This window comes from Myotis myotis, unplaced genomic scaffold, assembly GCF_014108235.1.
Source record: "Myotis myotis isolate mMyoMyo1 unplaced genomic scaffold, mMyoMyo1.p scaffold_m19_p_6, whole genome shotgun sequence".
Lineage (NCBI taxonomy): Eukaryota > Metazoa > Chordata > Mammalia > Chiroptera > Vespertilionidae > Myotis > Myotis myotis.
The window spans coordinates 53,758,547-53,774,227 of record NW_023416368.1 but is presented as its reverse complement, the minus strand read 5'-3'; positions in this window follow the sequence as shown (position 1 = coordinate 53,774,227).

Genomic DNA, 15,681 nt, shown 5'->3' with positions numbered 1-15,681 from the left:
TCACACACTTGAAATATGTTCTGTTAATGTGTTTCTATTAAAGTGATAACCAGGAACTTCCACATTTTTGTTAACCTCAGTGAAATTGAAACTATCCAAGAACGTTGATTATACTTTCAGAAATGTGTTTTGTTCTCTCTCTTTATATGCTAGTAACAGTAGGAGTTAATACCTTAGCTATTCTCCCTAGACTAGAGCCGAAAACATTTCTAAGGGTTTGACGCTTTGGTTTTCCTTTCTAATTTCTTACTTTATATAAATTTCCAGACAAGCATGTATCAACTGAATCCCGATTTTAGTCTACATAAAAGAAAAGACACATTATGGGCTTATATGGGGTAGGAATCTCATTATTGCCAAAAATAATTGATAGATTAATATGACAATGACTGACCCAACCTTAATGTGTGTGTGTGTGTGTGTGTGTGTGTGTGTGTGTGTGTGTGTGTGTTTGCGTTGGTTCAATCTTTGAGGCAAAATAGGCATAGAGGCTCTTGGTGGTGAGGGGAGGCCCACTGTATCATTTTGCAATATAATTCTCTTCAAGCAACAAAACCCCAGACATGTGCACTTGAGATTAAGGTTGAGTGGGGTCAGTCAGCACACTTAGGCTTTTGCTTGCCAAAGGCTAAGGGTAAAGGAAGATTAATTTGAGTCACCAAATTACCTCATTTATCTGAATGTTAGCTTAGGGGCAGGTTGTGGCATTAGCTTATAAATGGGGGCACAAGGCATGTTGAAGCTGGAGAAATCTGTTCTGTGGAGCAAAACGCTAGGTGAGGAAAATGTTGACTCCTTGCCTATAATGTTTTGTTAACCCATGAACTGTCTACAGTTTTTTTCTCTGAGGCTTTTGTCAAAGTTCCCTAAACGTGAAGACATTTACATTGTTAGAAGTTATTTCTCTTTTATTTATCACTGTTATTACTATTTGTTAAATGTTGGTCACTAAATCCTGAATTTAAATTCTAAATAAAGGTGGGAATGCAGACTGGTGCAGCCACTATGGAAGACAGTATGGAGTTTCCTTAAAAAACTGAAAATGGAACTCCCATTTGACCCTGTGATCCCACTTCTAGGAATATATCCCAAGAAACCAGAAACACCAATCAGAAAGGATATATGCACCCCTATGTTCATAGCAGCACAATTCACCATAGCTAAGATCTGGAAACAGCCTAAGTGCCCATCAGTAGATGAATGGATTAGAAAACGGTGGTACATCTACACGATGGAATACTATGCTGCTCTAAAAAGGAAGGAACTCTTACCATTTGCAACGTCATGGATGGAACTGGAGAGCATTATGCTAAGTGAAATAAGCCAGTCAATGAAGGAAAAATACCACATGATCTCACTCATTCATGGATAATAGAGACCATTATAAACTTTTGAACAATAATAGATACAGAGGCAGAGCTGCCTCAAACAGATTGTCAAACTGCAGCAGGAAGGCCGGGGAGGGTTGCGGGGCAGGAGGTAGGGAGGTAAGAGATCAACTAAAGGACTTGTATGCATGCATATAAGCATAACCAGTGGACATAAGACATTGGGGGATAGGGGAGGCTAGGGGACTGTCTAGGGCGGGGGGATAAAATGGACACATATGTAATACCCTTTGTAATACTTTAAGCAATAAAAAAAAAATAAATTCTAAATAAAGATAAATATTAGGTTTTAGATGATTATTTTTTATTTATTTTTAATATATGTGAATAGGTATTTTTAGATAAATGGTAAATATTTACATTTTGCTCTTGATAAAGTAGTAAAATGTATTCTATATGAGTATGATAATTTGAATGGCAGTGATTTTCAACAAAAATGACTATCAGCTTTAAATGGGATGGCATTTTTAAATCATTAACCATTTATATGTAGTATTAAATAAAACAAAAATAGTTTTGGTTGGAGTTTGGCTAAACATAAGGATGAATATCAGGACTAGAACTTTGTTCCCAATGTTGTTCACCTCTGCTGTAGAAGACTGCTAATTTGTCATAACTCCTGGATATATTTAGTGTGAATAGCTTTGCTACAACTTTTATAGAAACCATTCGTTCACTTATATATTTATTTATTTGTTAGTTCATACATATGGTCAATGTTTATTACTTAGTGGAAGGCAGTCCTTGATGAGGGTGAAGATTTTTAAAAAGTCTTTGTTAGGCATCTGTTTGATTCTCTGGAGACATGTTGGTGAACAAGACAGATAGGTCCCTGCTCTTGGGTGCTTATATTACAGAAGACAACTAAACAAAGAAACGAATGAGCTATTTTCAGTCAGTGAAAAGTGCTATGAAGGAAATATAGCTGCAAAGAGCTAGGGATTGACTAGATGTGGAGGGAGAGTGCACTTAGAGTGACCTAGGGAAGTTTCTCTGGGGTGACAGATAAGGTGAGTCATAGATGACAAGTAGAGCAAAACATGTCTAGTCTGGAAGCAGAGTGTTCTAGGCAGAGGGAGCACAACGTGTGGTAGCCACAATGGGAACAAGTTCAGTTTATTTGAGGAACAGAAGGAAGGTTGGGGTGGTTGGAGAAAAGTGATCATATAAAGGAGTATTCAGAGGGAAGGTGAAAAGGAAGGCATGGCCTTATCACATAAGCTCTTGGAGGCTATACTTTATTTTATTTAGGATACATTGTCCATTTTGTGCTTTGTCAATATAGCATCAACATAAACAGTTTTGAGAGAAACAGCTGCTCCACTGATGGTTTCTTCAATTAAATGTGAAATAATCAGCCCTGACCGGTTTGGCTCAGTGGATAGAGTGCCAGCCTGCGGACTGAAGGGTCCCAGGTTCGATTCCGGTCAAGGGCATGTACCTTGGTTGCGGGCACATCCCCAGTAGTGGGTGTGCAGGAGACACCTGATCTATGTTTCTCTCTCATCGATGTTTCTAACTCTCTATCCCTCTCCCTTCCTCTCTGTAAAAAATCAATAAAATATATTTTAAAAAATGTGAAATAATCAGTTGGATTTATTTTTCTCTGATTGAACTGATTTTTAAAAAACAACAATTTATGCTTCTGGTAGGCAGAGCCTTTGGGTTTGTCGTATGCTGAAGAACATAGAAAAAAGGTAAAGAGTACAAGTAATTTAAAATCTAATGTATCACCATGAGGAAACTATAAGGCTAGAAGTCAGCTCTTCTTTAGCTCCACTAGCTTTAGGTGTGCCCTTTAGCCAAGTATACATGAGCCAAATGCAACAGAGGCTTAGCACATCTTGCTCAAGAATGTTGGAGAGCCTGTAACTTCAATATGTGCAATTCACAGTTTCATGACGGTGCTGCCATTAAACTTTGAGGTTAGTAAGACATGGACAAGAGCCCAAGAAAGTTCGAGTATGGGCATGTCCTATATTTACATGGCCTATTTCTCTTGCATCCTTCAAGGCTTTGCTGAAACATTGCCTTCCTAGGAGACCCTCCTAAATACCCTATCTAAAATTGTACTACTCCAGTACAACTTCTCTCTTCTGCCACTTTGGTTCTCTGTAGCAGTGCACTGTTTGAGAAATGTTTTAGGTTTTGTTTGTTATGGTCTACTTCTTTCAATAGAGTGTAAGTTCCACATAGTTTTTGCTGTTTTGTTTGCTTTAGGACTAAGAATAGTTCCTGCACGTTGTATGTAGGCCCTCACTCAACATTTGGTCAATCAACTAATGACATTCTCACCATCCTTCTTAGCCAAAATGATCTCTTTCTCCTTTATTTTCCCACAGCACTTTCTCTCTATCTATATCATAGTATGTGTCATATTCTAGCAGTGTAGAGTCAATTGTACTAGTATATTGCTTATTTCTCCTACTAGAATAGGTGTTCTCTACTGACTTAAAAACTTTAACACGAGGAAGAGGTGTATTTTTCTGATTTGTGCAGAGGTCCTGTGAGGAAGAGTGGAAGGCAGTCCTTGTTGATGAGGGTGAAGAACATATCCATGGTAGTCCTAAGGGAGAGAGGTCACAGAGATGACCAAGGCTTGACTTCTGCCCTTCTGGTGCATCCAGCCCAGTCTGGAGCTGGCTGTTTTGCAGTTCTAAGATTTATTCTCAAGCACTACTCCCTGTCTTTGTTTTTTCTGTTGCTATGTGGCAGTGGCTTAATTCCAAGGGTTTTACTTTAGAACAAAAAACAGCTATGTAAAACCTACCTTGAAGCAATGGGATGAGAGAACAAAAAATGGAAGCCAGTCAGCCAGTATGCAGTTACCTGTAAATGTTACTTTGTGTGAGTTTTTCTTTATTCTACTTCTGATCGTGAACAGGTGAAGTTGAGAGACTTCACAGACCCTGTGGAGCAGGGGTTCTCAAACTTTTTAAACAGGGGGCCAGTTCACTGTCCCTCAGACCGTTGGAGGGCCGGACTATAGTTTAAAAAAAAAAAAATGAACAAGTTCCTATGCACGCTGCACATATCTTATTTTGAAGTAAAAAAATAAAACAGGAACAAATACAATATTTGTATTTGCATGTGGCCCGCGGGCCGTAGTTTGAGGACTCCTGCTGTGGAGATTAGCCATGTGTTTTCAGGACAAAGATTAGTCAGGTTGGCAATTTGTTATTTTTGACAGGACCTGTCAGCTCTATGATCACCAAACATGTAAACTGACGATGTCTTCAGGTACAAAAAGAAATTCCTCAAAGCCAATGTTCATTTGCTTTCAGACAAAAACACAGAATCCTTTAAAATTATGTACTTAAATAAAATTGTTTCTTAGAAATGAACTTGGAGATTCATGGAAGCTGTTTGGAGATAAAAGAAGAGTTGTTTATGAACCAATGATGAAAGTGTGTGAACAGCAACAGTTATTGTGCAAGAGACATCCCATTAGAATTTGAAACCACTGTGAGGAAAAGAAGTTCTATAAAGTAAGACAGGTTAGCTGAGCTTGAATGAAGTGAGTCACACGTGGAAGCAAGGATCTGAGGGAAGTTCTGGCCCTGGTGGTGTTGTGTAGGCTGAGAGGAGTCAGTACTAACCAGCAGTCTAGTTGCTGGTTCTTACTATAAATCTCTTGAAAGCATAACTATGTTAAAGTTAGAGGCCCAATGCAATGATTCCTTTTAAATCTCTTATATGTCCTTAGCATTTCCCAGTATATTTGAAACTTCTTATTTTTTTCTGTTCCAGAATTTGAACAATAAGGTCAGTGATAAACTATCCAGTTTAATAATTGTCTATTGATTTGTGGATGTCTGTAAATTTATTTTCATATAATATGATGGATTTGTTAACCCTTACAGGAATATAAACCAAGCTGTATTAGCAAATTAGATGTTATTTGGCTTTCTTCCCATGGAAATGGCATAAGCTATCCTTAACATATGATCATCTACAAAAACTCCATGTAACTGCATAAAAAGATACTGAAATAAAACTAAGGGCAGAAATAAATAAAATGACAAATGACTAAAGTAACATTCAAGAGAGAAATTGGTTCTTCAAAATAACAAGTAAATTAAGTGAACTATTGACAGGATTTATTTTAAAAAACTTGTCGTAACTGGTAAGAGAATAAATACATAAATAAGAGAGAAGAGACAAATTTCACAAGTACAAGAATTCCAAATAATTTATCTAGATAGTCTGCTAAGAGGTAGAATATAACTTCACACTGGGCTGTGCATGGTGGTTACTTCCTCCCAAAAGTAAAGTATGGAAACAGGGAAAAAAGATAATTATTCTGTGGAGAAAGCTGATAAACACTACCTCATCCAGGTGATCAAGGTTAATATCAAGAGTGTATATCCTCTTGGTAATATGTACTCCTGATATGATGCTATGAAAATGACATATACCTTTGTGGTCTTCCTCTCCCAAATCCCAAACACTAATGTAATCATGAAAAGAAACATTAGATACATCCCAACTGAGGATGTATTAGTCAGCTTGGGTTGCCATAACAAAATACTATGGACTGAGTGGCTTAACCAACAGAAATATTTTCTCACAGTTCTGGAGGCTTTCTGAGGTGAGGGTTCCAGCATGGTTGAGTTCTGGAAGGGCTTGCTGCCTGGCTTGCAGATGATACCTTCTTGCTCTGTCCTCATACAGTGGACAGAGAGCTCTGCTAGCTCTCCTCTTCTTACCAGGGTGCCAGCCTATCAGATTAGAACTCTACCCTATGACCTCATTTAATCTTTATCACCTCCTCAAAGGCCCTATCTCCACACACAGTAACATTGAGGTTTAGGGCTCCAACATAAGAATTTGGGGTATAATCCAGTGCATAACAAGGAAAAATCTACAAAGTACCCGGCCAATGTATCAAGGTTATCAAAAACCAAGGCTAGGTCTGAGAAACTGCTACAATCAAAGAGGAGCCTAAGGAGAGGTGATGACTAAATGTAGTCTGGTATCCTGAGTGGGATTCTGGATAAAGAAAAAGGACATTAGCAAAAATTACAGAAATCTAAATAAATAATGGATTTTATAAAGTTAAATAATGGATTAATATTGGTTCGTTAATTGTAACAAATGTGCCCTACGAATGTCATATTTTAATAACAGGGGAAAATGAGTAGGCATATGTGCATAACTTTCAGTGCATATAAAAATATTCTGAAAAATAAATCTTATTATAAAAACACAGTGTCATTGGATTAAAAAGAGAAAACATAATTATACTGAAATTTTAGAAGAAGTTACAAACTATTTTAAGAGGATGAAGGATGACAGATCAGAAACACAAAAGAACAATAGAGAATAGCATTACTAATCACTAACCCTAGCAAGGCCAACTGGCAATTGTTATAAAGAAGTGAATCTTTGACAAATGTACCACATATTACAATAAGGAACCCCAGATTTATCAAAAACTAAAGCACTAAAAAGAAGAAAGGACATCAGATACTTTACCTATATCCTTTTAGGTGTTTTTTTTTTTTTTTTTTTTTTACCTGATCTTGTCATTCAACTCGTTTATATTTTCTCGTGGCCTAATTTTTAAATTCTACTTCTATTTTGACAAACTATATTGTGTGTATTCATCTACAAGCTTTTTATGTCATCTTTTGGAACAAGATAGGAAAATAAAATCCTAGCTATTGAAGAAACCAAAGATATTATTATAGAGTAAAGGCCCAATGCACGAAATTCGTGCAAGAGTAGGCCTTCCTTCCCCCAGCTGCCAGCACTGGCTTCCCTCTGGCACCCAGGACCGGGCTTCCCTCTCAGCCCCGGCTTCATCCGGAAGGTCCTCCGGTCTAATTAGCATATTATGTTTTTATTATTATAGATAAGATGGGAGGCTCTCATATGATCCTTCTTTTTTTCTGACTGTTCCTTTTTTTTTTTTTTCCCTGACAAACCACACAACAGAGGTGGGAATTAGTGACAGTGAAATTCACCTGAGACTGGCCCAGACTGCCCTCAATTTGATCACCTCTGATCCTCTATGCCTCTCTGACCTCAGTTGACCCAGCCCTTCCAGTGTGCACCCTGATTGGCCAGCTTTAATAGTTCAGTCTTTCTCACTGGGAGTAGAGCTTCTCTCTGACTCTCTGTCATGGGTTCTGTGTGGCTTCCCGCTGGCTCTCTTTTGTCTTGCCCGGGAAGCCTGCCTGCGAACTGCCCCCTGCCCCAGGGACAGCTCTGTGGGTTGGGATGGCCTTTCCCAGCCTCTACCTTCATCCCTGGGTCTGGGCCTCAGACAAGAGGATTTAAATACATAAAGCTAAAAAAATTGTATAACAATTCATAATAGGAAAAAATTTCATAGAAAACAACAGAATGACTAAATAAAAGATACAATTTCAAGCATATATGCTACGTATAAGAAAATAAATAACACAAAATAATACAGGAATTAATATACATGCTACTTAAATTTATATGTCATACAAGTACTAAATCCAATTCTATATTGAGATTAAAAAAGAGTATATACACTCACAAAAAATGTAAGAAAAATCAGCACATGGCTAAAGTGAGGGTATAAATTCCAAAGCAGTATTAAAGTGCTATTTTATACCTATTTGTATATCATCAATCAATAACTATAGCAAAACACAATGTTGGTTGGTGGGCTTTGAGGAAGGCATGATTATCAAATATGTAAATTGCTTTAGTCCTTTTGAGAGTAGTCTGACAAAATTGAAAAAAATAAAAAAACACCCAAAACTTTAACACTGTTTCGCCATTTTGATGTGGTAGCTCACTTCTGGGACCTCACCCACGGTAGTGATGTTCAGACCAAGCTCTGAAGAGTCCTAGAGGAAAAGAGGGTGGGTAGGTTAGGGTTTAAGGTATTCCTTTGCCACTGCTCATATGTTTATGTTTCTTTTGTGTGTGAGCGTGTGTTTTAAATTGGATTCTCAATGAAAATTTGGGTAAACAAAGGGTTTAGAACAGTGATTCTCAACCTTGGCTGCACATTAGAATCACCTGGGAATCTTTTTAAAATCCTGATTTCTGGGCCTCATCCTCTGGAAATTCTGTCTCTTTGTTACTAATGTTGTGGCCTCGCCCCATAACAAAGAAACAGAACTTCCGGAGGATGAGGTCCAGAAATCAGGATTTTAAAAAGATTCCCAGGTGATTCTAATGTGTAGCCAAGGTTGAGAACCACTGGTTTAGAAGAAACTAAAATTTAGTTGAAGCTGATGCTCTATGAGGTATCCCTAAAGAGAAAAAAAGTATACATTTTATCAAAATAATAAAAAGAACTCAGTTGAAAATAGGAGAAAATAGGACAGGACTCCAAAAGTCCCCCAAAAGGCAAACAGCAATAGTCACCCAAAGTTGTACCGCATAACTCTTCTGTGACACAGAAAAGGCCAACATGGGGTTTGCTCAGGTACAGAGGAATATTAAGTAAAGTAAAGGAAAAGCAGAATACAAAACAGGATGCATGCATGTTACAATGACATAAAAATATACTATGTATGTACAGTGACAAAAATTGGAAGATGTTCTTTAGTTTCTTTTTTTATAAAGAAGATTGAGAGCAATTTTAAAAAAAATACTCTTTACACATATGGGTTATTTGCATCAAACTTTCTTAGATGAGTGATCCAGTTAGAGCTATAATTGATTTATGTACAAGGGCAATATACTTGTTTTTGTACATTTCTATAAAATCAATCAAAGGCCTCTGAGCACGTTGTTTGAATGAGCTTGGCTTTGTGCACCAGGCTCTCCGGACATTTGCAAGCATATGTTTGTGTACTCCAATGCATAAACAACAAAATGATGGATCTTTTCCATGTGGGAGTGTTTTAGCATTTCAAAGTCAACATCCAAAGAAATACACAGATGTATATACAGCTGGAGAACAGTCTGATCTGCCCCTCACCCCCATTCTGGTAATACATTTTCCTTCTCAGTTTTTGTCTGGATTGGGTTGTTGGGTTCCAGCATAGTCTTGATGAACCATGATTTTAAGGTCTCTAGAGGGAAACTCATGGTGACAAATTAATCTGACATTTGAAAATGATGAAATGCAGTGGAAAACAAGCATCCTCAAGATAAAATACTGCAAGTTCTGATAAGATAACAGAATACAGGGTAAGGTTAAGTCTGGGCCTTTTTTTAAACTGAAAGATTCTAAACACGGCAGAGGACAAGATTATCTGGCAAGTTCCCCAGTCAGAAGACAGATCTAGTTCCTGCAGAGAAAGAAACTGAGGTATAACCTGAGAACTTCAGCCCCAGATCCAGCACAGCACTCTGTGCAGACGGGGAGAATCAGGTGAGGGCTGCCATGGACTCAGGGTGAGAAGAAATTAAAAAATGATGTTCATTCATTCATTCACTTCCTAGTTCTATGATCCTTGGTGAATTACTTTTCTTTGCCTTAGATACGTCATTTATAGATGGACACAATGATGGCACCTACCTCACAGAATTGTTGTGAGGACTCAATGTGATTGCACATACCAGGCACGGAGGGTGTTCTTAACAAATGTTAGCTATTGTTATTCTTGGCAGAAATGAGGATTGCGGGACTTTGCTGAAGACTGGAAAATTCCATCATACAACTGAGAGCTCTCCAGATAATCTGGATTACAGAGCCTGCTGAGTGGGAGCTATGTTTCTACTTATTAGGTTTTGTAGAAGATTTGTGGAACATAACAAAACCATTTAGCCAAATTGCAGAAGTCATGTTCATTGAGATGCAAAGGATGGCTACAGGTTTATTTTCCTGTGTGTAGCATCTGAAAAGTTTCATTGGTGTGGTTCATGAGGGTCCTGGTTTGATCTAGGTTCTGACCACACAGACTTGCAATAAAAAGGAACACAAAGCCCAAAGGTGGGAATTAGATCTCCTGATGGCTGGTGGTGTTGTTTCCCTAAAACTGGGAAAGGAGGGATGCAGGAGATGAGGCAAAGTGTTGGATTTCAGCGTCTAGCTCTAAGGTGGGCACGTAGTAGGTACATGATAAAGCACAAGGAGAGAGCTCCCCACAAGAAGAAGGCCAAGGCAAAGTAAATACAACTGGAACCATAGGCTTGAGCAGGCCTAGGAATAATATTACATAGAAGGCACGTCAGCTTGAGATACCCAACTGGAGCTCCTTCAGTGTCTTCTGATGAGTGATTATATGGGACCCCGATTCTGGGGAAGGTTTCAACCTGGAAATGGGCTCAAGTGGCCTTCACTTTGAGGAGAGGAAGTTGCATGGAGCCTGGTGGATCTTCAGAGTGTTAATTTTCTGACATGGACATGCCACTTCAGAATGCCCTCCTGTCGTGCAGTTTCAGAAGCATTGGTGTGATTACTACTAATATCTGTGATATATTTTCCCAGTTACTTTAAGTTATGTCTTCCTCCCACATATATTTAGCAAAATATCATGCTTACTAAAATGATGGAGTTCAGCTGCCAATAAAATGAAACAGGTCTGTAGACCCCAAGGAAATAGTTAGGTAAATATTTATATGTGCAATTCAATTTTCTAGGTGTTGTGTGTCCTTGATCTTTCTGGAACGCTACAACGTTTTGCTTACAGTTTAGCATATTCTAGAGAAGGAAAAGCAGGCAGATGTTTAGCTCCTATGGAGTGTCACTGACAGGCCTGCTGCCAATTGTGGCTGACGACTTCTGCCTCAGCCTCTGGATTTCAGTCCCCTGCCTCATATGTTTTTTTTTTTCTTTTTGAAAACCCTAGAGATTTGGATTGCTTTTATTTCTTGGCTCTTTTACTCCCAAGGACTGGCTGCTTGAGTAAGATGCTATCTTCCCATCTCCTTCTTTCCTTGTTGACACCACAAATACGCACACAGGCTCTCTTTATTGAAGGATTTTACCGCTTATCCCTTCTTGTCTTGGGACAACTTATAATAAAGGTCTAGGTCTAGGATGATACTCATGCAATTGGGCCAAGGACCATACTCGGAATGGCACTGGTCTGGAACACTAAGAATTGTGGTTCTAATGTTGGGTAGAAGTGGACTTCCTCACCAGATTTTTAAGCTACTCTTTGGCCCTAATCTTCCCAAATTCCCCATAGCCCCAATGGACCTGGTTTGTAGTACATCTTTTCTCTACAACAGTGTAGTCAGACTCTGATTCCCTTAGTGAAGGGAAGGGAAGGGAGCTATTTGTTATGACGGATATAATCCGTACAGGCACTGAGGAAGGCACAATCATGTATTTACTTCATTCAATGTTCACAGCAACCCAATGGCATCAGTACAGCTGGTCCAGTTTCATAGAGCAGTTCAATGACTCACCTGATAATTATCAAGTTAATATCAGCAGACTGAAATGTAAGCCAGGCTCTGTACATATCACCACAAGGTGCTGTTCTCCTGTCCAAACCCACTGCCTTGGGATGAACTTCCCCAAAAAGGTTCTTGTTTAGCTAAAAACAACAACAACAAAAACACCTCCAAGGAGAACAATAACTTTTATGCCCTGAATCCAAAGTTCAGATAAAGATCTCTACCTTCCCCCTAGGAGTCTCTGAGACTTACTCAGTTGCCCCCATGAAAGTGCTCTGCAAAGTTACAGCTCAACAATGCCAGAAATAGGTCATTACAAAAAAACAGTTATAGACAATTTCCACCTATGGAAGAAAGTGATTTTCTAATAGGCCTGCAAGACAAATTAGGGTAACTCTAAGGAAAATCAGGAGATAGGGCTAATGAAATGTAGTGTTTTTTTTTTTTTTTTCCTTGTAGTTCTTTATTTCCTTGATATGAGATGACTCTCCGAGGATGAATTTGCATTTATTTAGAAAACATAAGTCCACATAATTGCTATTATCATTTTGGCACAAGAGAGTAATAATCAAACAATTGTAAGAGCTTATTGCAACTGTTTAAGGCTGGCATGAGTCATGATCCATTTTGAGCTTGTCTGTGTCCTGACACAGTGAGCTGTGGGCTCTCAGTGTCCAGGAATTGTATGTGGGGCAGTGGGGTGGCCCACTGTTTCCCAGCTTCTTTAGCTGCCAGGTTTCGCTGTTTTTGCTTCACGGAGATAGGCAATAGTTTTCACAATATTCTTTGTTTCAGTCATTGCAGGGAGCCTGAAAAAAAGATGCTATTTGATCTCTTATTCTTGCCTATGCCTTCCAAAGCCTTTCCCCACCCTCCTCCCAGTTTTTGAGTCAAGTGTAAATTTTATAAGGCTCACAGCATCATGACTTATGGCCACATCATGGAAGGACCTGTTTCAGAAGTCTGAGGATTTGTTTTTACAGTTCTAGTTTTGTCATATATTTAGCTTAAGGAACTTGGGCAAGTCACTTATCTTCACTGGGTCTTATTTTTGTTATCTGTAAGGTAAGGAAGTTATATTAAGTATTTCCAAGATTTAAAGTTACATGAAACTAAAATTGCTGTAAAGAAATTTCATTTTCATTTTGAAAAAGCCATTCATTCAAATTGCAACAACTTACAGGTAAATGCCTAAATAATTTTTCTTAGACTGTTGACAGCTCATCAACTTCAAAATCAATTTAAAAAACACACACCAAAAAACCTTTTAGGTACTTGAGGTATTCTGGCCTGTCTCTTAAATTATTAAGGGTTTGGGCAGAATAATGGTTTGATGGACAAATTGGTTCTTGTATTTCTCACTTAAAAGCATTGTTTTCAGGATGTGAAAACTTTGCCATTTGCCAGTGATCAGAAAAAGTGCTTTCAAGTAATTTCTTCAGAACAAAACATAAAGCTTTAGGGAGTCAGACCACAGGACAACTCAGTGATTCAACTGTGCATTTAGGCACCATTTTCTGAAGAGAATCTACAGATGAAAGGGGAAAAGAGTTGTGAATGTGGGGGTGGAGAAAATTAAGAAAAGCTGAGCAACCTGAGAAAACCACATCTCTGACTCAACTTTCCATGAGATCAGATAAACTCTTAGGGCTCTTCCTTTTGCTAAGTCATTCCAAACATGGGCATTAAGTAAATGACCATTATTTGGAGAGGTGCTTCTAGGGTCTACTTGAATAGGATAGGTAGATAGGGGCATCTTTGATGCTGGGGACCAGACAGTATTGCTGTGAACTCCCTGGCATTTTGTTCTGTAATCTGCATCCTGATGAAGGATAGAGTGGGTGGCTTAGTCCAAATGGAAACCCCACTAGTTTCTAGGTCATTTTCATGGCCAAAAAAAGGTTGGGTGCTCATTAGTGCGAGTCTTCATACATTTCACGACATCTCATTTAGCTGTAGGTGACTGCCACAAGACCAAACACAGTCTCCTTGAGGAGCCTGGCCTGGCATCAATCAGAGCCCCTGCCTTGGTTCTAACTTAACATCTCTGGGAGAACACTGAGGTTTGGATGATAAACAATGGAAATTTGGCAGAGCCCAGAAATGTGTGGTCCAGAATGGCAGAATGTGCTCAGGTGTCAGACTTTGCATGAGACCGAGGAGGCAGAGTTTTTGATCAGTGGACACTCTAAAAGAGCACTTTATGTTATTTTAAGGAGGGTCAGGAGTCCAAAGCCAAGTTTGTGAACAGGTGGGGAAGTACCACTCCAAAGCAACAGGATGAAAGCAGAGATTAGTCAAATATCACTGACAAAGCAAGGAGGAGAGGGTAAAGTAAAGTGATTCATCCAAAGGTTTGGTTGTCCTCTCAGGTGGATTTTATTAACCTACCTAGGTGTTGGGCAGCTCAGGGAAACTACCTATGAGAGGGTATTTAAAGAAAAGTTTTATGATGTGTAATTCACATGCTATAAATTTCAGCCATTTCAAGTGTACAATTAAATGATGTTTGAAATTATGTTCACAGAGTTGTATAACCATCACTACAATCTAAGTTCAGACTATTCTCATTACTTGTAAAAGAAACTGTATACTCTATACCTCACATAAGCAGTCACTTGCCCCCACCTTGCCTAACCCCAGTGCTCAGCCCATGGCAACCACGAATATACTTTTTGTTTCTGTAGATTTGCCTATTCTGGACATTTCATATAAATGGAAATGTACAATAGGTGGTATGTTGTGACTGGATTCTTTCACCGATAGGTTCATTGGAATTCTATTTTCTCTACAGAATTTACTTTTCTGTTAAAACTATTTTCCGTGTGTGTGTTTATTATTGAATTTAGACTACTTTGGCCACTTATAAAGTATGTATGTATATACATGGAAGTATCCTGATTAAGAAAAGGTTATGGTTACTTTGATCCCAATTTCAAAGAATTCAAATCAAGTATAGTACGTACCATTAAAATGGATCTGTTTTTCCTTTGATGATTCATGTTATGAAGAGCCAATATAATTATGCTTCAACATGAATACCATTGTTGAGTATCATAGACATATAAGAGGTAGGTGATCAGTTTAAGGTGTACATATTACCTACTCAAAATGGAGGAGAAACAGCAGCTCCACATCAGAAAACCACCAAGTGTCTAATATCCATTTATTTGTTTTGTCTCTTTTTCATACTGAAGTAAAACATAGAAAAAATATAGTTATCTGAACTTTTTGGTTGTTTAAATTCTAGAAGAAGCATTATAGTAAGTTAGGGAAAAGACATCTGGCAACGATTTATAAAAGAAGAGATAAGAATATTGACCTTCCAATAGTTGGGTGCGTCCTATTTCCTGTTTCCTGCATTCATTTGCCTCCTCAAGCAGAAATTATATCTCAAGTTGAATATCTTCTTTCTTTTAAAAGGGAAGGCAAGACTGGGAATTGTGCTTCAGAAAAATTATTCCCTCTGTTTACAAATATGGCTTAACCCGTGCAAATGAATGTATATCCAAAAAATGATTACACAATCAAACAAAATGAATCTTGCTCGAGCGAAAAATGTTTACTTTGTAAATTAATTTAATGAATGAATTTCTAGCTACAGGAAGCTAATCTTGAAGAAAGTAAACTATCAGGATAGGGATGGGGCATTTAACACCAGAATGATCCTGAGATAAGGTTTGGTACCAGAATGTATACCAGTAAAGGAGAAGATACAAGTGGTGGGAAAGTCATTGTCCCATGGGATCAATCCCATCTGCATAAGCCATAACTTTCTCATTTATGCCTTTCATTACTTTACATCCTTGAGAGATAAATCATGCCTTTGTTGTTAACAAGAGCAGCTGGACTCCTGTGACTAAGAGGACAGCCTGCAGGAAACATTGTTGATACTGGACTGTCATTTCCTGCAGAGACAAGAGCAGTTTATGTGGTGAATCCTCTTTCCTACATACATTTGCAAAAATGCTCCCTGTTCATAAATTTTGCAAAGGAGTATTTTTTA